Genomic DNA, 21,768 nt, shown 5'->3' on the forward strand with positions numbered 1-21,768 from the left:
CCGGGCTTTGGAGACAGAGGTCAGGGGTTCAAATCCTGGCTCCATCACTTGTCAGCTGTGTGACTTTGGGCAAGTCACTTAACTTCTCTGAGCCTCAGTTCCCTCATCTGTAAAATGAGGATTGACTGTGAGCCCCCTGTGGAACAACCTGTAACCTCCCCAGTGCTTAGAACAGTGCTTTGCACATAGTAAGCGCTTAACAAATGCCATCATTATTATAATTATTATTATTACCATTATTCTTATTACTATTATTATTATTACTATTACTACTACCACAACTATTACTGCTACCGCTATTACAGCTGGGCACAATATAAATGCATCCCCCTGAAACAGATGTTACAATGAGCCCTTCATTCTCACGTTTTATGTTCCACTAGTGGCTTGATCTTTCCACCGGAGGGTTTCCACCATGGGTTTCCTACCCAAAGTGGGACAGAGGGGGAATGGGTCTTGATATGAATAGTCATAGGGTCTCCCTCTTCCATAGAGAAGCATTGTGGCTCAGTGAAAAGAGCCCAGGCTTGGTAATCAGAATTCATGGGTTCTAATCCTGGCTCTGCCACTTGTCAGCTGTGTGACTTTGGGCAAGTCACAACTTCTCTGAGCCTCACTTCCCTTATCTGTAAAATGGGGATTAAGACCGTGAGCCCCACGTGGGACAACCTGATCACCTTGTAGCCCCCGCCCCCCCAGCACTTAGAACTGTGCTTCACACATAGCAAGTGCTTAACAAATGCCATTATTATTATTATTATTATTATTATTATTATTATTATTATTTTCAGAAAGAACACTAAGACTACGCAGAGAGGGACATGGGAAAAAATCTTCTTTGTTGACTGAGTTGGGAATTCTCTTCTTCCATAGGGCAGAACCTTGGCCAAATATGCCAGTTTAAAAAATCCAGTGCCACATTGAAGCTGCTTCATTGCATAAAAATAGGGCAAACAGAAGGGCTCATTCTGATGACCATGGCAAGATAGTCATATTGACACTATTAATCTACTATCAATCAATCAATCCATGATATTTATTAGGTGCTTACTATGTGCAGAGCACTTTGCTTAGTGCTTGGGAGAGTACGACAGAGTTGGTGGATATGTTCCCTGACTATAACAAGCTTACAGACAAGAGGGGGAGATAGATATTAATATAAATAAATAATTTACACACATACACACACACACTGAAACACACAAGCGCGCGCGCGCACACACACACACACACACACACACACACACACACACATATATATATATATAAAGTTCTGTGAGTCATCTATGCACTTGGATACCAAGTGACCAAAGGGTAGAGATCCAAGTGCATAGTTGTTGCAGAAGGGAGATGGAGCCAGGGAAAAGTGGGCTTAACTGGGGACGGCCTCTTAGAGAAGTGACCTTATTAAGGCTTCAAAGGTGGGGAATGGTGATTGTGCATATATGGATGAGGAGGGAATTCCAGCCCAGAGGAAGGATGTGGGAAAGGGGTTGGCAATGAGATCAACAAGATTGGAGCATTTTGAGCAAGCTGGCTCTAGAGGAGTGAAGTGGGCTAACTGGGCTGTAGGAGATCAGCGAGGGAAGGTAGGAGAGGGAGAGCTGTTTGAGTGATTTAAAGCCAATGGTAAGGAGTTTCTGTTTGACACAGAGGTGGGTGGGCAAACACTGGAGATTATTCAGGAAAAGGAAGATGTGGACTGAACTTTTTTTTTTGAAAAATGATCTAGGCATCAGAGTGAAGTTTGGACTTTAGACTGTAAGCTTGTTGTGGGCAGGGAATGTGTCAGTTCATTGTTGCATTGTACTCTCCCAAGCGCTTAGTACAGTGTTCTGCACACAGTAAGCTCTCAATAAACACAGTTAAATGAATGAATGACTGAAGTGGGACGATTCAGGAGGCACGGAGGTCAGCGAGGAGACTGACGCAGTAGTCAAGGTGGGATAGGATAAGTGCTTGGACCAGTATAGTAGCAGTTTGGATGCAGCCACATTGTCATGTCCCTTACTTAAATAAGAGTGGGACACGACTCACCACCAAAACACAGCATAAGATGATCCGTGGGTTGTTTAGACAATGTGGTAGAAACAAGACTCCTAGATTCTATTCTTGATTCTGCCACTAGATTTGGAAAACCCCCAATCTTCATTAGCATGCTGTTTGCTTATCTCCACAAAGTTCAAGGGGACTGTGAGGCTGAGTTAATTAATACAGTGAAACAAGCCATGTTTCTTTCACTGTATATCTGCAAAGATTAGTGCCCTGCTGGGGCTTTGCATGTCTCTGATAGTGCTATGTGGTGCTACTCATACTTACATTTGCTATAGCACAGTGTATTTTATTTCTATCATCTGAACCAAAAATTGCATCATGAAAAAAATCAGTCTCTGGGATTTGAATGATCTTGACAGAGGGATCTCCTTTAGAGCATTTTCTGTAAGATGAATTCTTCCCATTATCAACTTTCTATTTCGTGAATTTTAAAGATTTCCTGAAAATCCATCATTAATTAATGTCCCATTTCATTTTGTGTGTTTCGTGATGAGATAACTTTACTGCTCCAAGTATCTGAAAGAAGTATTGTTCCTAGCATATTTAACACCATGTGCTTACAGCACCTTGGATTTGTGAACTCAAATCAAAGACAGTAACTACGCGAGCTAATAATCCTAATAATTCAAGCCTCAAAGTCCTCTTTGGTTCAATTATCTAAGTGTTTCCAGAGCAAGTGTTTTAGGAGTTTGAGGGAGCAGGTGAGCCAACGAAAGCCATGTTTATGAAATAAAACAAAGAAAATCACTGGTATTTTTTAAACAGAAAGTTTGTAGCTACCGTTGATGATAATAGTAACTGTGGTATTTGTTAAGCGCTTACTATATGCCAGGCATTGTACTAAGCACAGGCAAATCAGGTTGGACACAGTCCCTGTCCCATATGGGGCTCACAGTCTTCATTCCCATTTTACAGATGAGGGTACTGAGGCACAGAGAAGTTTGGTGACTTGTCCAGGATCCCATAGCAGACAAGTGGTGGAGTCAAGATTAGAACCCAGGTCCTTCTGACTCCCAGGCCTGGGCTCTATCCATTAGGCCATGATGAAAATTTGCAACTACAGGTGATGGCTGTAGCATCTGGCAGAATAATGGTTGACCCGACCCTTTTAAAGCACCATTTGCCCAGGGCAACAAAATGAAATCTTCTTTTCACTGTTGCATGTGTTTTCATTGATTTTTTTTTTTAATTTAAACCAACTTGACCATCTGTTTGATGTGAATTGTAGAAAGATGCCAGGATGGGGGGCTGTATTCCAGTAACCTTCTGAGCTGCCAAATCATTGGGAAAGAAACTGTAGTTTCCACTGGGGTGATGAGTGCTTTCTCCCGCTCTCCCTAATTCAGTTCCCAGTTTAAAACTAAATGAGTTCTTAGAGTGATGGCCCTGGTTTAGGCGACCACGCCAGGTGGGGTAGAAGTGCATGGCTTTCTTTCTCTTCATAGTTAGGGATCTGCAGTGACCTCATCCATGTATAATTCCATGCCATTCCTTAACTCCCCATCTCCTCTCACCTTCAATCTCCTTAGGAGTAGTGATTACCCTTGGATTCACACCCTTTATTCTCTCCATCCTCAGCCCCACAGCACTTATGTACATATCTGTAATGTATTTATTTCTGTTAATGTCTGACTCCCCTACTAGACTGCAAGCTCGTTGTGGGCAGGAAACATGGCAACCAACTCTGTTATAGAGTATTCTCCCAAGTGCTTTGTTCAGTGCTCTGCACACAGTAAGCACCCAATAAATGTCATTGGTTGATTGACTGTTTGTTTTTTTTCACTGGACTCCAGTAAGAGATGAAGGCTGATGCAAAGAAAAGCTAACTCTTCTCACCAACACTGCCCACTGGTAAGCTGATGTCGCCTTCTTCCCTCATGCTGCCAGTTTAAAGCCACTCCAGTAAGTATTGGGAAGGCAGTAATTTAAATGCATCCCTTCATTCATTCATTTGTATTTATTGAGCGCTTACTGTGTGCAGAGCACTGTACTAAGTGCTTGGAAAGTACAATTCAGCAACAAAGAGAGACAATCCCTGCCCACAACAGGCTCTCAGTCTTGAAGGGGGGACACAGACTTCAAAACAAGTAAACAGGCATCAATAGCATTCATTCATTCAATCGTATTTTTTGAGTGCTTACTGTGTACAGAGCACTGCACTAAGCACTTGGGAAGTACAAGTCGGCAACATATAGAGATGGCCCCTACCCAACAATGGGCTCACAGTCTAGAAGATATGAAATGGGCTCACAATCTAGAATATATGAATAAATAGAATAATAGATGTATATACACATCAAAACAAATAAACAGACATGAATATCAATAAATAGAATTATATATAATTCTATTTATTGATTCATGTATATATATATAATATATATATATATATACATATATAAGTGCTATGGGGCAGAGGGGGAGTAGAGAAAAAGGAGCAAGCCGGGGTGATGGGAGGGGAGCTGAGGAAAAGGGGGGCTTGCAGTTAATGATTTTGTGTTCCAAAACTATAACAGGTGTCAAGAGATTGAGGGCAAATGAACCTAAGTAATTGTCATTCTTCTTGAACCAATGCTACAGCCAACCTAGTGTTTTGGTTCTCACAGGAGCACTAAAGGATACTCAGTAGGCCTGTGATGTGGTGGTCCTCCTTACTCATCCAACATCCCTTCTTTTCTCTCTAATAATTTATCAACCCCCCAAAGTCCATGCCTCTTGTGAACGCTTCTTGCAAGGCCTAGTGGAAAGCAGATGGGGCTGGGAGAGGGGCAACCCAGGTTCCAGGCCTGTCTCCCCCCATTTGTCTCTGGGTGACCTTGAGCAAATCACTTAATTTTTCTAAGGCTCTGTTTACTCATCTCTATAATGGTGATGTCATCTTAGGCTGAGAGCCCCAGGTAGGACATGGATTACGTCTGACATGCTATGTTTATATTTAACCCGGGCTTTAGCACAGTTCTTGGCATGTAGTTCTCTCCTTCTACAGCCCAGCCTGCACACTCCATTCTTCTGGTGCTAACCTTCTCACTGAGCCCTGATCTCGCCCGTCCCACCATCGACCCCTGGCCCACATCCTACCTCTGTCCTGGAATGCTCTCCCTGCTCAAATCCTCCAAAATATAACTCTACCCCCCTTCAAAGCCCTACTGAAGGCTCACCTCCTCCAGGAGGCCTTCCCAGACTAAGCCCCCCTTTTCCTCAGTTCCCCCTCCCATCTACATCAACTCAATGCACTCTGTTTGCTCTTCCCCCACTCCCTCTCTCCACCACCCAGCACTTATGTATTTATGTATATGTGCATATATGTATGATCCTATTTATATTGATGCCTCTATGCTTATATATTTATAATTCTATTTATTTATATTGATGCCTGTATACTTGTTTTGATGTGTATGTATCTATAATTTTATTTATTTATATTCATGCCTGTTTACTTGTTTTGATGCTTGTCTTCCCCCTTCTAAGTCCTGGGTGGGCAGGGATCGTCTCTCTTTATTGCTGAATTGTACTTTCCGAGTGCTTAGTACAGTACTCTGCACACAGTAAGTGCTCAATTAATACGAGTGAATGAATGAATGAATGAATACTTAAGAAATTATCATTAAATACCATCATTACTCTAACAATCATGAATTCTTCCTTTGAGATGCCTAAATACTAGTAACCCTTTACAGATCTCTCAAAAGTGAATTTTTTCCAAGATCTTCTTCATTTTATTGATATTTTCCATCTGCCCAGCTTCCTAGGGTAGCAAATTTCACGTGCTTGTCATTCTGTGCAAGAAAAACTTCTCTCTTTTCCTTGTACCTATCATCTTCTAGCTTTCTTTGGGATGATTTTTGGTGAGAAATTCCAGCTCACATTTTCCATGATTTTGCCATAAAATAATAATGATATTTATAATAATAATGGTATTTGTGGAGTGCTTACTATGTGCCAGGCACTACTCAGTACTGTGGCAGATACAGACAAATTGAGTTGGACACAGTCCTGCTCCACATGGGGCTCACAGCCTTAATCCCCATTTTACAGATGAGATAACTGAGTCATAGAGAAGTGAAATGACTTGCCCAAGGCCACACAGCAGACAAGTGGTAGAGTCAGGATTAGAACCCAGGTCCTTCTGACTCCTGGGCCCGGGCTGTATCTACTAGACCACACTAGATCACGCAGACTGAGACTAAATCTCAGTCTTGCCTCCTACCCTTCTCCACCCCACCCCTCCTCAACCTAACCCCTCACTTCAGCCTTATCTTTACAGTCTGAAGAATCCTAATTTTTCCTGCAGTCCTCAAGTGGAAATTGTTCCATTTTACTGGGTTACCTTTCATGGTTCCCTCTCCTGCTCTTTTATAACCTTTCTAAGATGCTGAGATCTGAAACAAGGATTACTCCCCTGACAGTGTTTTATGAATCATGGATCCGAGTCAGTAGGTGAAAACTGATCCTAGTTTGGTATTGATAATGATGTTGCTCCTTTTATTTAATTCCTGGTTGGGACAGGGAGCTCCGAGTTCTTAGTCCAAAAAGGAGGTATAGTTAATCGATTTGGAACAGAGTGATCGGTGTGCTGAACTGTCAATTTTTCAGGTCAGCTCAGTCGCACCTGGGAAGTGGCTAGAAAGTATTTATCTTTATTTTGTTCACAGTATGCCTTCACACAATCCCTTTTACCTACAACCTCAAAAATGGCTCCAGATTATCTGTGGGTATCCAGAAATATCAAGCTCCAGCAGCTATTTCATTTTCAACTCAGTTAAAGATATTCAAAAAAGTAAAAGTTCAAAGGATATGGTCCTACTGTAATTCTTGTTCTTCCAGCCCTCACACAGCCCAGTACATTTTACCAAAATGAAAGGTCACGACTGGACATGACTCCTCTCTCAACTAGTACAGGGATTCAAATAATTTAAGGGAATAATTATGGAATTTATTAAGCGCTTCATATGGGCCAGGCAATGTACTAAGCATTGGGGTGGATACAAGCAAATCAGCTTGGACACAGTCCCTGTCCCACGTGGGGCTCACAGTCTCAATCCTGTAACTGAGGCCCAGAGAAGTGAAGTGAATCGCCCAAGGTCACACAGCAGGCAAGTGGCAGAGCTGGAATTAGAACCCATGACCTTCTGACTCTCGGGCCCGTGCTCTATCCACGACACCATGTTGCTTCTCAAGGGAAGCCTCTTGAGGAAGCTGGAACCTCTTTTCATTAGGGTTAAGCAGGACTGAGATTCCTAAAGAGGTTCAAGATCAAATTTATAAATTGCAGGGGCTGAGAGGGAATGCCCTCTCAGGGTAGCCCCTGGAGAGTTTCCAGTACTCTACCTGTCTTGGCTATGGGAGGGAGAGTCAAGCAGAGGCAAACCCATTCCATCCCTAGCTTGGCCAGCGAGTGGAAGGCAATCTGCTACAAGTCAAAACTCACTTGTAAGTCAAAACTCACTGCTGGGAAGCAGTGGCACAGGAGAGAGTCGAGGGTGCAGGCTCAAGCTTACTGCACAGAAGGAGGCAATGGTGTTTTTACCAAGAAAACTCTATGGATACACCACTGGAACAATTGCAGATGGAGAGCGGGGCATTCTGGAAGAGATGTATCCGTAGTTTCGCTATGGGTTGGAAATGACAGCATAAGACAAGACTAGAGAGGGAATGCATTTATGCAAGGAAGAATATATTAGAGGGTTAGTGGTGACTGGCCACTGGATACCTGGAAGATGAAATATTACTAGGCCATAAAGTGCATTTGAACCAGGAAACAAAAGTCATGCGTTCAAAAGCAAATCTCTAGGAATTCTTTACACTCATTAAGCAGAATATTACATGAGCAACTGTGAAATGATAACAGGCACTCTGTTGTCAAACTCTTGATTCTGATGAACAACGTTCATGAAAAGGTTTTCTGCACCAGTTGCCTTCACGTAGGTAGGCTATTTATGTATTGCTTTGCTCTCTTTCACCTCTTGTTGAATATGAGTGTCCTCAGTTCTTCACACTATCTGTTCTTCAAGAGTCAATCCATATCTCCAAAAAGGGACATTTGTAGAATATTCAAATGACAAGTCCAGGAACACCTATGGAAAAGAGGGTAGTGAGGACTTAGCTCACCGAAGGATTAAATCCACTGTATTCCTCTTCAGAAATGTTTTTTTAAAATTATCTTGTCAAAGAAGTACTGACAAAACCTAATAGTGGTATAAGGCCAGTTATGTCCTTTAATCAAAAAGAACACAACATGTCTCACTGTGGGCAGGGAACGTGTCTACCAACTCTGTTTTAATGTACTCTTCCAAGCACTAAAGACACTGCACTGCACACAGTAAGTGCTCAATAAATACCATTGATTTATGAATTGATCGGGATTAATTCACCACAGAGAAATGTCCACTCCCCTATTCAGAGTGACTTTCCTGAGCTTCAAAAGCTTAAGAAAAGACCCGCTGCTTGGTGAGAGAAAGCCAGCCCTTACCCTGGAGCTTCGGGGTCTGGAGTTCTTGTCTCTGCTGCTGGGTGGCCTTAGACAAGGAACTTTTTTTTAATGGCGTTTGCTTAGTGCTTTCTTTGTGCCAGTCACTGTATTAAGCACTGGGGTAGATACAAGGTAATCAGGTTGGACTTAGTCCATGTCCCCCATGGGACTCACAGTCTTATTCCCATTTTATGGATGAGGGAACTGAGGTGAGGAGAAGTGAAGTGACTTCCCCAAAGTCATACAGCAGACATGTGGAGGAGATGGGATTCAGACCCAGGTCCTTCTGACTCCCAAACCCATGCTTTAGCCACTCAGCCACGCTGCTTCCCTTGGCCTCAGTTTCCTCAGTAGGCAGAATGGGCACAGTAATACCATTGCCCCAGTCGGGATGGTTGACCAGGGCTCTGAAAATGCAAGAGTCCCTGGGAAAATTTTCACGATGGCATAAAAAAACCAGGTGCTGAAGAAGAGATACGGGACTCTGGCATGGAGCAGAGCGGATTAGTGGAAATAGCAGGGTCTTGGGAGTCAGAGGTCGTGGGTTCTAATCCCGGCTCCACCATTTATCAGCTGTGTGACTTTGGGCAAGTCATTTCACTTCTCTGGGCCTCAGTTACCTCATCTGTAAAATTGGGATTAAGACTGTGAGCCCCACGCGGGACAACCTGATTTCCTTGTATCTCCCTCAGCGTTTAGAACGGCGCTTGGCACGTAGTAAGCGCTTAAAAAATACCGTCACTATTCCCATTATTGTTATTCACTTCACCACAAGGAAGGAGCTGTGGGTCTCCACATTTCTGGGACCCTCTTTTCCGGGGCTGGGCTCACAGGGGAAGTCCCACCTAGGAGGCAGCCCTGGGAGTCAGAGGTCGTGGGTTCTAATCCCGGCTCCACCACCCGTCTCCGGTGGGACCTGGGGTCGCCCACCCTGGAGAGGAGGGTAAAGGGCAGGACTTGGACTTTAAGAACCATGGACAGAGAGCGGGACCTAGCTGGGGAATGGCTCGGAGCAGGCGGCCCCAAACTGTCTCTCCCCGCCCCCACACTGTGCCCGGCGATGCGCGCGCGCCCCTTCCCCAGGCCTGGGCTGGCGCAGGGCGCATGCAGCTCGCCAAGCAGCCCGGGCATCGGCCAGGCGGGAGGGGCAGGGGGAAAGCAAACAGCACCAGCTCCAGGACTGGCAGCATCGCCAGAATCACCCACTGCCGTCGGTGGGAAGACCATTGTCCCCCGGGGAGGGAGTGGGGAGCCCCTTCACCGCCACCGTTTGCACCCCAAAATGCCCCCCAGCCGTAGCCCGGACATGATCGGCGGGGGCCACCGCTAGCATCTTTGGGACCGGTCTCTGCTGCTGCTGCTGCTGCTATTTGGTCTCCCTGATGCGCTCCTTGCTGGAAGCTTGGACAGAGCTCCCGCTTTCCTAGGACCAAGGACAAATCTCGGGGTTCAAGGTAAGGTCTCCAGGATAGAAAAGCCCAGCGGCGGGGGTCAGAGGGGAAGGGGTGCGAGGGGGGCGGTGAGGGGCTTGGGAGTAGGGATTTATGACTCTCAAACCTCAGTCTTTTCACTTTAGTCTCCAGACCCTCCACCTCCTCTTCCTCTTCCTTCTCCTCTTCTTCCACCCCTCCTCCCCTCCCCCCGACGTTATTTGAGTGGGGGGATCGCTTTTCCTGCAGAATACCCCTTCCTTTCCTCGTTGCACCTGGCCACCTGCCCACCTCGCCCCCTCCTCTGTTTGCTGTCCTTGGGCACGGGCAGAGCCAACTCGCAGCCTAGGAACATAACCATCATTTGACCAGAGCTGATACTGGTTTCTGGGGTGATGGAGACTCTTCCCCTTCCCTTTGCGGGCAGGGGAGGGGAAAAAACCTAAGAGGCTTGAGATGGCTATACTGCCTGGTACATTACGTTTCCATTAGGACAAGAAGGAAGAAAACTTTCCCAGCCAGGTGATAGCAGGAGGAAAGTCCGTCCCTATTTCCTCTTCTCCTTTCCAGTACTACAATTTTCCTATTTTTCCCTTCTGGTTTTGCTCAGTCGATGGGAGCTAAATTCCAGGTGGGAATTAAAATTATCCCCCAATCCTATATTATATATTCTATTCTAGTCCCCTCTAGACTATAAGTTTCTTGTGGGCAGAGAATGTGTCTACCCACTCTTTTTTAGAGTACTCTCCCCAGGGCTTCATAATAATTACTGTGGTATTTGTTAAGTCCTTACTATGTGCTAGGCACTGGGATGGATACAAGCTCTGCACATCGTTAGTGCTCAATAAACACTAATAATGATGATGAGATTATCATGATGATGATGAGATGATGATGATGATGATGATGATGAATGCTCAAGAATTCACTGCCAAGGGTTTTCTTTCTCCCTCTTCCCCTCCCCCTGTGTTTGCCTGTGTATATTCATACAAGGTCATCTGACCTTACTTCAAGGAGGAAGCAGAAGAAAGGGTGAGAAGGAACTCCAACCTCACTCTAAAGGTTGTGTCATTTCATCTCGCTGGTGGAGCAGGAAAAATTCCTCTTCCCTCTCAAAGAGACCCTATCAATCAATCAATTCCTCTTCCCTCTCAAAGAGACCCTATCAATCAAATGATCAGTCAGTAGTATTTATCGAGCTTTTACTGTGTGCAAAGAACTGTACTAAGCACTTGGGAGCATACAATATAGCAGAGTTAGTAGACAAGTTCCTTGCCCATGAGTTTACAGACTAGAAAAACATCAGAAACCTGTCAGAAAACAATCAGAATCCATACTCTAACTCTCCCTTTCGGGTCTCAGATACCCTCAGTCAGTGTACTATATTAAGCGCTTGGGAGAATACAATATAACTGAGTTGGTAGACATGATACCTACCCACAAGGAGCTACAGCCTCCTCATTCCTCAATTCATTCATTCATTAGTGTTTATTGAGTGCTTACTGTGTGCAGAGCACTGTACTAACTGCTTGGAAAATGCAATACAGCAACTCAGCTCAACTCTTCAATTCCGGACCCCTCAGCTCCTCCAGTAAGGCACACCCTCTCCCAGAGAATGTTTGAGCCCCAGGCCCTGGAGAAGTTTCTCCCATGGGAGTTGGGATCGAGGTCCCACAGTGCTTCTGTTTGGCTCAGTGAGGAAGGAGAAGTGAAAACTCTGGGATTTCTGATGGATTAAGGTTGAATGAGAAGAGGTGCCAAGGAGGAAGAAGCAGTGTCACCTAGTGGATAGTGCAGCATTGGCCTGGGAGTCAGAAAGACCTGGGTTCTAATTCTGGCTCCACTACCTGTCTGCTGTGTGACCTTGGGTGAGTCACTTCACTTCTCTGTGCCTCAGTTACCTCATCTGTAAAATGGGGATTACGATTCTGAGCACCGTGTAGGACCTGGACTGTGTCCAACCTGATTACTTTTTATCTAACCCAGTGCTTAATACAGTACCTGGCCCAAAGAAAGCACTTAGCAAACATTCTTCTTCCTTTTCTTTTCTACTTCTTCTTTTCTTCTTTTCTTCTTCTTCCTCTTCTTCCTCTTCTTCTTCCCCTTCTCCTTCTTCCTCTTCTTCTTCCTTCTTCCTTCTTCCTTCTTCTTCTTCTCCTCCTCCTCCTCCTCCTCCTCCTCCTCCTCCTCCTCCTTCTTCTTCTTCTTCTTCTTCTTCTTCTTCTTCTTCTTCTTCTTCTTCTTCTTCTTCTTCTTCTTCTTCTTCTTCTTCCCCTTCTTCTTCTTCCCCTTCTTCTTCTTCCCCTTCTTCTTCTTCCCCTTCTTCTTCTTCCCCTTCTTCTTCTTCCCCTTCTTCTTCTTCCCCTTCTTCTTCTTCCCCTTCTTCTTTCTTCCTCTTCTTCCTCTTCTTCCTCTTCTTCCTCTTCTTCTTCTTCTTCTTCTTCTTCTTCTTCTTCTTCTTATTATTATTATTATTATTATTATTTGCTATAAAAAAGGATGAACACAGTATAAGATGGTGGGAAAGCAAGGGAGAACGAGGAAGAAGTGGCTGTGTTACTGAATAAGAGTCAGGATGAACAATGTCAGCAGGATGGACAGGCTGCTAGAACCCTGCCAGAGTTAGTCTTGTGCTGGCAGGAGAAGCCTGCATGCAACAGGAAAGGAGGTCTGGAAAATTGCTTCCAGAGAGGGAGGTAAGAACGTTCTGAAAGGGTTGTTGTTTTCAACTGGTTACCCATCTCTCCTCCCGCGTGGCTGGCAGATTGAGTTTAGATCAGGCTTGTAAGTGAGAATTGACCACTAAAGATAGTTTTGCAGACAAAGTGAATTATCTCATGGGAAACTGAATTTCAAACAATAATGTCCTGATTTTCAGGCTGATCTGGGTGGCAAAACCAGCCTTCCTGAAGGGACTGCATATGCTCTTCCTTAAAATAGAGTGTTAATCAATCAATCAATCCCACTTACTGAGTGTTTACTGTGTGCAGATCACTGTATTAAGCACATAGGAGAGCACAATATAACAAAGTTGGTAATAATGATAATAATAATGGCATTTATTAAGTGCTGACTATGTGCAAAGCACTGCTCTAAGCGCTGGGGAGGTTATAAGGTGATCAGGTCGTCCCACGTGGGGCTCACAGTCTTAATCCTATTTTACAGATGAGGTAACTAAGGCACAGAGAAGTTAAGTGACTTGCCCAAAGTCACACAGCTGACAAGTGGTGGAGCCGGGATTTGAACCCATGACCTCTGACTCCAAAGCCCTTGCTCTTTCCACTGAGCCACGCTGCTTCTCGTAGATGTGTTCATTGTCCACAATGAGCTTACAGTCTAGAAAGAGAAACAGACATTAATATAACCAAATAAATTACAGATAGATTCTCTAATGCTGTGGAGGTTGGGCTTCCTGGGGCACTGGGCCCAGTCCTCATTGCCTGGTGAAGTTAAGAGAAGGAGGAAGAGAAGGAGGAGGGAATTATTTGAGGGAGCTGGATTGTGTTGCTTTCTCACCCAGCTCCCATATATTTGGGGATGGGAGGTTAGGGAAGAGAATCCTAAGAACCTCCCATCTTCCCAGCATGCTTTCCTTTTTTGGTTCACTTTCCTAAGGTTAGGAAAGCAAACTAGGGAGAACTCTTCAAGGTGCTGAACAAAAGGGCAAACCGAGCAGAAAGATCTCTCTCAGTTACCTAGCGAAGAGTTACGATGGGATTTTTGTAAAATAGACCAGGTCTCTGCTGCTGTAATTAATGCTTTAAGCTGATGCACTTCCTCCACTTCCTCCCAAAAACAATGGCAGCAAAAGTCTAGTGTGTGAATAATTGCAGTGTTCAGGAGAGGGGGAAAAAGAGCACAATTATAGAATGGTTTATTGAGTCAGTAAATTACATCTGATTCTAAAATCCAGGGTCAAGAGAGAAACAGGAATAAGCTTTGGACACTTGTCTCCCTTCTGGGACACTGTCTGTGGACACAGCTTGCAAGATTGGATTATTTCCAAAAAAAATGGGTTTCTTGCACAGGAACCCCGAAGAGTGAGCAGGGATGCTGCAGTCCCCATGAGCCATTAGCCAGCAAGCTTTTGTTACATTAAGCAGCCTTGGGGGCTTATTGATCCCTTTGATATTCACCTTAGGAGCTCATGGAGAGGGAGACTAGCACAGATGAAGCACGGAGAAAATGCACCCTCCCTCCCTGCAAAACTCCATTCTGGTTGTAACCTTGTTGGTCCTTGTACTTGAATTTGCACACTTCGGTCACTCCACCCTCGGCCCCATAGCACTGGTGTACATAGCTGTAATTTATTTATTTATATTCATGTCTTTCTCCCCATCTAGACTGTAAATGTGTCTACCAACTCTGTTATACTCTCCCAAGTGCTTAGTACAGTGCTCTGCGCACAGTAAGCTCTTGACAAGTAGAAGAGCAAGAGAGACAGGAACATTTTCTCTCCAAATTTGAATGCTGTAAGGGACACTCCATGAGTGCTTTTACATGAGCCAAAGGGAATGATCTGTCCCCAATTCTATTCTTGTGCCCTCTTGCTCCCTTTCCTTTTGTTTTGGCTTGTTTTCTGGAGTATTGCATCAAAGGCAGGGGCTTTTAACCAACTTGGTGTGCTAAGTGTAAACAATGTTTCTCCCCAGAAGGGGCTGCATTTCAGCGCTCGCTGTAGTGTCACCTGAATGAGATATATAATGGTTTCAGTTTCTGAAGCCCTCATGGTGCCTAGAAAATCAGTTTAGAGGGTTTTTTATTTATGGAGTTTCTGTCATATGGATGAGGACATAGGGGACCAACACTTTCATCTTTATGCCCCTCCCTAAGTGTGTGGGGACTGATGGAACTAAGTGGTTAAAGATTCTCACAATTTTCTTCCTATAAACCCCTTTTGTTCTGTGACCCAAATGGCTCTCACCTCACCTTACTGCTCACCTATCCCTGGGCCACACTCTCATCTCTCTTGTCACCGACCCCTTGATCAAACCCTCTCTCCAAACCTTAATATCTGACTGACCACCATTCTTCCCAACGTCAAGCCCTACTCAAATCATGTCTCCCCCAGGAAGCCTTCCCTGACTAACCTCTCATCTCCCCTCCCTATTTTGCCTCCCTTCAGTGTCACCTATGCATTTGAGACTCAACCCCCTATCACATGAGAAGCAGTGTGGCTCAGTGGAAAGAGCATGGGTTTGGAAGTCAGAGGTTGTAGGTTCTAAGCCCGGTCCACCATTTGTCTGCTGTGTGACCTTGGGCAAGTCACTTAACTTCTCTGTGCCTCAGTTACCTCGTCTGTAAAATGGGGATTAAGACTGTGAGCCTCACGTGGGACAACCTGATTACCTTGTATCTACCCCAGTGCTTAGAACAGTGCTTGGCATATGGTAAGTACTTAACAAATACCATCATTATTATTATTATCACTTTTTTAAAATGCTGTCTGTTAAGCACTTACTATGCACCAGACACTGTACTAACCACTGGACTAGATACAAGAGAATCAGGTTGAACATAGTCCCTGTCCCCTATAGGGTTCACAGTCTTAATCCCCATTTTGCAGATGAGGTAACTGGGATGCAGAAAAGTTAAGTGACTTGTTCAATGTCACACAGCAGACAACTGTGTGTGGCGTCCTCCACCTCAAACATCCCCTCCCTCCCCCGGCCATCTCACCTACCCCTTCTTCCCCTCCCCACCCCTAACCTTAATGGAAAGCCACCAGATATCAGAAAAGACCAGTTTCTAAGCTGCTCTAGCAAGGAGAGGGATCTGCGTACCCTAGCGGAAGTAACAGTTGCCAACTTGTGCTTCCCAAGCACTTAGTACAGTGTTCTGCACACAGTAAGCGCTCAATAAATACGATTGAATGAATGAATGAACAGTCCCTGGCTCTGGAGCCAGTTTTCCCTGGAAACGGGACCGCAGATGCTTCAGAATCTCTGTTTTTCTGAGCACTGAAGCTGGCATCTTAGACTGCTACCCTGTTCTTTTGTGGAAAAGGGGTAACACCTTCAGGATGACCTGCCTTCCCCTTCTAGACTGTGAGCCCGTTGTTGGGTAGGGACCGTCTCTGTGTGTCGCCAACTTGTACTTCCCAAGTGCTTAGTACAGTGCTCTGCACACAGTAAGCGCTCAATAAATATGATTGAATGAATGAATGAAAAGTGGCAGGACCCAGGCCCTCTGACTTCCAGGCCTGTGCTCTATCCACTGGGCTACACTGCTTATAACCATAACTTTTACTTGGTTGTCTTACTGCCTCCCAAATGAGAACATAAGATCCTTGGTAGCAGGAATCATGCCTACTTGTTCAATTGTAAGTGCTCAATATGATCATAGCAAGGCCAGATAGGAAGTAAAGTGATCCAAATTCCCAGCAGACTCTTTCCCTCAAGCAGTAGGCTTCTTTTTGGCTTCACCTGAAATGAATCCCTGATTTAGCTTTTCAGTTGACCTGTTTGCTTTCAGGTATGTTTTTCATGGGTCAAATTTTCAAGTCCTTCTGCAGGTCGATCTGTCTCTGAATGAGCCCTTGGGGATATCTTAGCTCCATGGAAGACCTCTTTTCCAGGATAATGCTCAGCATCAGTTTAACCATTCAGGGGAAACTTCCCAATTAAGAGGTAAGAGCTACTTGGGAAAGGATAGTGTAAGGGTCCTAGGAAAAGAGGATGCTCCTGGATTCCACATGGAAGCCAACAGAGCAGCAAATCAGTGATTGACATCTCCCCATGGCTGTCACTGCAATGTCCTCCTCATATTCTCACTGTGAAGGAATTGGATCCCAGTCTAATTAGCTTGTCCTTGGAGCATTGCCAGAACCAGGCAGAGTAATGCACAGGTGGTATCTGGATTTACTATTCTTGAGAAGAAGAATGCTCAGGACATGGAATGGAATCCGTTGCTTGAATTAGACTGAAAGCAACTCCATGTTCAAGCCAGCCTCCCCCTACCCCCCCCCACCCCATCCCTCCCATCCATCCTTAGGCTTTCCGTTGGGTTGGGATCTTCTGGAAAAGCCACAGCTTCCATAACTACCCATGGACAGAACTGATTCAGTGGGAGAAGACTGACATCACAGTCCAGGCCTCAGCAGCATCCTGAGCCTCAGGGGAACTGCTGTTTTGCTCACACATTTCATTGCAAAATCTTGACCTTAAACTCTTGCACTAGGGTCACTAGCAAACCATCTGACTCAACGAAAAGGTTTGACTGAGATCTAAGAGAAAATTGGCTGTGGTGAGGGTTCCCCAAGCCTGATATCTTCAAGACACTCCCTACACCCAGCCTCCCTTCAGGTTTTCAATTAATTAATCAGTCAAAAATCATATTTATTGAGTGCTTACTGCATGTAGAGTACTATGCTGAGTGCTTGGAAGAATACAGTATAACAATATTACAGAGTTGGTAGACATACTTTCTGCCCACAGTGAACTTACAGTTTAGAGGGGGAGAGAGACACTAATATAAATAAATAAATAAATTACAGATAGTACGTAAGTGCCGTGGGGCTGACGGAGGGTGAATAGAGGGAGAAAGTCAGGACAATGCAGAAGGGAGTGGGAGAAGAGAAAATGAGGGCTTAGTCAGGGAGGGCCGCTTGGAGGAGATGTGCCTTCAATAAGGCTTTGAAGATGGGGAGAGTAATTGTCTGTCAGATATGACAAATGCCTTGGAATTCTTTGATCAGACTTTATTACAAGTAATCTTTTTGCACCATTTGTTAAATGCTTACTCCATGCCAAGCACTGTACTAAGCATTGGTGTAGACATAAGATAAACCGGTCAGAAACAGTCCCTGTTCCATTTGGGGTATGCAGGTTAAGGAAGAGGGAGAACAAGTTCATTCATTCTTCCATTCATTCATATTTATTGAGTGTTTACTGTGTGCTGAGCACTGTACTAAGTGCTTGGGAAAGTACAGTACAACAATGAACAGTGGCATCCCCTTCCCTCAGTGATCTTACAGTCGAGAGGGGCGAGACAGACATCAATACAAACAAATAAAATTACAGCTATGTACATGTGTTGTACATAAATGCTGTGGGACTGGGAAGGGGAGAAGAGCAAAAGCAACAAGTCAGAGAGATGCAGAAGGGAGTGGGAGATGAGGAAAAGTGGGGCTTAGTCTGGAAGGCCTCTTGGAAGAGATGTGCCATCAGTAAGGCTTTGAAGCTGGGGGGGGAGAGTAATTGTCTGTCAGATTTGAGGAGGGAGGGCTTTCCAGGCTAGAGGCAGGATGTGGACTAGGGGTTGGTGGCAAGAAAGGCGCAATTGAGGCACAGAGAGAAGGTTAGCACTACAGGAGCAAAGTGTGTTGGCTAGGTTGTAGAAGGAGAGAAGTAAGGTGAGGTAAGGGGGGCAAGGTGATGGAGTGCTTTAAAGCCAATGGTGAGGAGTTTTTGTTTGATACAGAGTCGGATGGGCAACCACTGGAGTTTTTTGAGGAGCGGAGTGACATGTCCTGAACGTTTTTTTAGAACAATGACTGGAGTGGGGAGAGACAGATCAATCAATCAATCAATCATATTTATTGAGCGCTTACTGTGTGCAGAGCACTGTACTAAGCGCTTGGGAAGTACAAGTTGGCAACACATAGAGACAGTCCCTACCCAACAGTGGGCTCACAGTCTAAAAGACAGATATTTCATCCCCATTTCACAGATGAAGAAACTGAGGCACAGAGAAGTCAAGTGACTTGCCAAAGGAAAGTCCTGCCCTGAAAAGGACAGTTCATTGTTGCCATTAGAGGTCGCTGGCCAAGGGCCCAGAACTGTCCCTGCTTTTGCCCCAGGGGGTCCCCACAAAGCTCCCCTCCGCTCAATAAATATGATTGAATGAATGAATGAATGAACGTCCTGCCCCCAGAAGTCTAGACGAGACTGAAAGCTCATTGCGTGCAGGGAATGTGTCTGTTTTTGTTGTACTGTACTCTCCCAAGTGCTTAGTACAGTGCTCCACACAAAGTAAGTGCTCAATAACTATGATTGCATGAATGAAAGTCTTGGTCCCTTGGGTGTTTCAGGAAAACACCGAGATGAGCCAGTGGGAGTCTCCTCTCTCTGGTCCAGGACTTGGAAAGCCAACATGCTCATGGGTTTAAGCTCAAGTTTATTTCAGCACCCCCGAAGAGACAAACCTGGGCTCAGGGCTCAGCCTCTTATCTAGAATCAATTCCCCCATTTCTTCCTTGCTGCCTGCCACCAGGCAGGTGAAGAATTTTCATGCCACCTGCCTGAACTAAGGCGAGAAGGATAAAGAACCAGGATACTGGTGGACTCTCTGGATACCACCTTCACTGGAACATATCATCCTGTTGGTGTGACAGAGCCAAGTGAGCTTCAGGGCACATGAGCAGGTTGAATACAACACCTCTTTTCCTCCTGCCCAGGACTCCATTCTATTTGTCATGGTGACAGTTGTCCACTGAGTGTACTCACTGACCTGGGTCACCTCACTTGGAACAAGGGCACGAAGAGTGAAAGAAGATGATGTCGAAAAGGGTTCTCACACACTGCCTGATGAAACCAGCACCAAGGCACAGGAGGAATCTAGCAAAAGTCTCCATGTCCCCCTAGTGTCAGTTTTTATTATTTTGCCAAATTATATCAGTGAGAAACTGAAGGGTTTGGGGAGGAAAGAGAAAAATTACCCCCAAGCCCCACCAAGAGTAATAAAATCGAGTATTACCTATTGACTGTATTTGGTAGTCATTACCAGTAGCATTTAACATCTGCTAAGGACCACACTTATCAGCTGTTAAGTATCATGTTTATATCAAGGTTTCAAATGGCACTTGCTTGAGTATTTGCTGTTGAAAGTTTACAAATGTAGCTTTACTACCTACAGCAGGAGGAGACTGAAAAATGGTTTTCACATCAAATAGACACAAGCATTTTTCAAATTTGGGCTCAGAAAATCCCTTGACACACTCTTCATAGTGGGCAAAGTAACATGTATTTTGTAAACTGTTATCTGCGGGCAGTGCAGTACAAAGTAAGAAAACCTTTGGTCCTGTAATGTGCTTCTGGTTTTCTTGTTTTAACATAGATCCTAGAACTTGTGGCTATGTTTCCTTGGAAACTATGTTGTCCTTAAACATTTCAATACATAAATTCTCAGCAGCAATGTCCTGCAATGTGCCCTTCCAGTCCAGATCTAGAAGGGGATCATTTCTTTAAGATAAGATCTAACCTGCACTTTTTGGGGGGTATTTGTTAGGTGTGTACTATGTGCCAGGAACTGTACTAAGCATTGAGGTAGAAAAAAGGTTGGACACTGTCCATGACCCTCAAAAGGCTCAAAGTCTTAATCCCTATTTTACAGATGAGGTAACTGAGGTATGGAGGAAGTGAACTGACTTGCCCAAGGTCACACAGCAGAAAAGCAGCAGAGCCAGGATTAGAACCCAGGTCCTTCTGACTCCCAGGCTAGTGGTCTACCTATGAGGTCACACTGCTTCTCTACAAGCTACAAGCGAACAAATGGCTTCCTTCCCAGCCTGTAGGGTACATTAGAAACTCCAAACCTTCTGTTATTTACCTGTGTTTGGAGTTAGTTAAAAATCAATCATTATGTAAAGAGCTTATGCTTGGTACGAGGCCATTTACATAAAAATAAAGCCAACTTTAATTTTACCTTTATGGAATTTCCCTCATGAGATCTCCCACTAATTGCTAACAAATTTCAATTATAAATAGGAGAACAACTCAGGCTCTTGAATGATCGTTGTTGTTTTCATCTGTTTCTGAGGGAAGTGATATTTCCTTTAAAAGCAACTTTTCTCCCTGAAAGTCCACAGGACATTAAATTAGCATTGCTAATTCAAATTCAAAAATTGCTTTCTGGAAGAAGTATAGGAGATTATGTTGGAAGGAAGTTGGGGATTTTAGTAATGTCTATCTCCCCCACTAGATAGTAAGCTTCTTGAGGGCAGAGATCATGTCTACCAACCAGATTGTATAGTTCTCTCCCAAGTGCTTGATACAGTGCTCTGCAAACAGTAAGTACACAATGAAAGCTACTGATTGATTGGTGGGGAAAAAGGGTTTGGAGATGGTGGCATACATTGTGTATTAAGAGGCCTAGGGTTAAGTGTTTTGGAGTATGGTGTGTATTGGATGTTGAGAGAGGGATTGGATGGATTCATGTGTGTGGTCAGTCAATAAATGATTGATTTATCAGTCAATTGTATTTATTGAGCACTTACTGCATGCTGGGCACTGTACTAAGCATTTTGTTCTATTGTACAAAAGACAGACAAATACCCTGCCCACAAAGGGCTTACAGTCTAGAGGGGGAGACAGACATTAATGTAAACAAATAAATAAATTGGTGTATATGTGTTACAGTATTGTAGAAATTTGGATAATGTGTAGGGTGTGTGATGGGGTGGATGTGTATACCTGTGGTGTATTTGAGTGGAGAGTGTTTTACAGTTTGGATATCGGGTGTGTGCTTGAAGGTCTATGTAGTCTGTGAATTCTGTGCCTGCCCAGTGCATATCATACATAGTGAAGCCTTGTGAGGAAACCTGTTTCTCATAGAAAACTTTGCCCCTTTCAGTGGAAGGGGTACTTGCTCTGGAATAGAATGCCCCTAGTTATTTTACAACAGCACTTCAGCCCTTCACAGCAGTCAGAGATCAAGAGACAGAGAAGAATTTAAACCATCAGATTGCAATGCGAGGCTTAAATTCTCATCTGGTGCATTCACGGGGTTAATACCACTTCTCACACCTCTGAATGAATGGCTGCAGATATGGGGAATTTTTTTTTTAATCTCATCTGCAAGATGGACTCTTAACTT

The 21,768-nt window shown here is 44.5% G+C and overlaps 1 protein-coding gene across 1 annotated transcript in view; it reads left to right on the forward strand.

The window, feature by feature from the left end:
- The first annotated feature begins 9,695 nt into the window (after positions 1–9,695).
- FAM163B (family with sequence similarity 163 member B) overlaps positions 9,696–21,768 on the forward strand; it is a 60,538-nt gene continuing 48,465 nt past the window's right edge. The window contains exon 1 of the mRNA XM_038745220.1: positions 9,696–9,978. The gene's annotated coding sequence lies outside the window, so the exon portion shown is untranslated. The remainder of the gene's footprint in view (positions 9,979–21,768) is intronic.

Source organism: Tachyglossus aculeatus, chromosome 4 (genome assembly GCF_015852505.1).
Source record: "Tachyglossus aculeatus isolate mTacAcu1 chromosome 4, mTacAcu1.pri, whole genome shotgun sequence".
Classification (NCBI taxonomy): domain Eukaryota; kingdom Metazoa; phylum Chordata; class Mammalia; order Monotremata; family Tachyglossidae; genus Tachyglossus; species Tachyglossus aculeatus.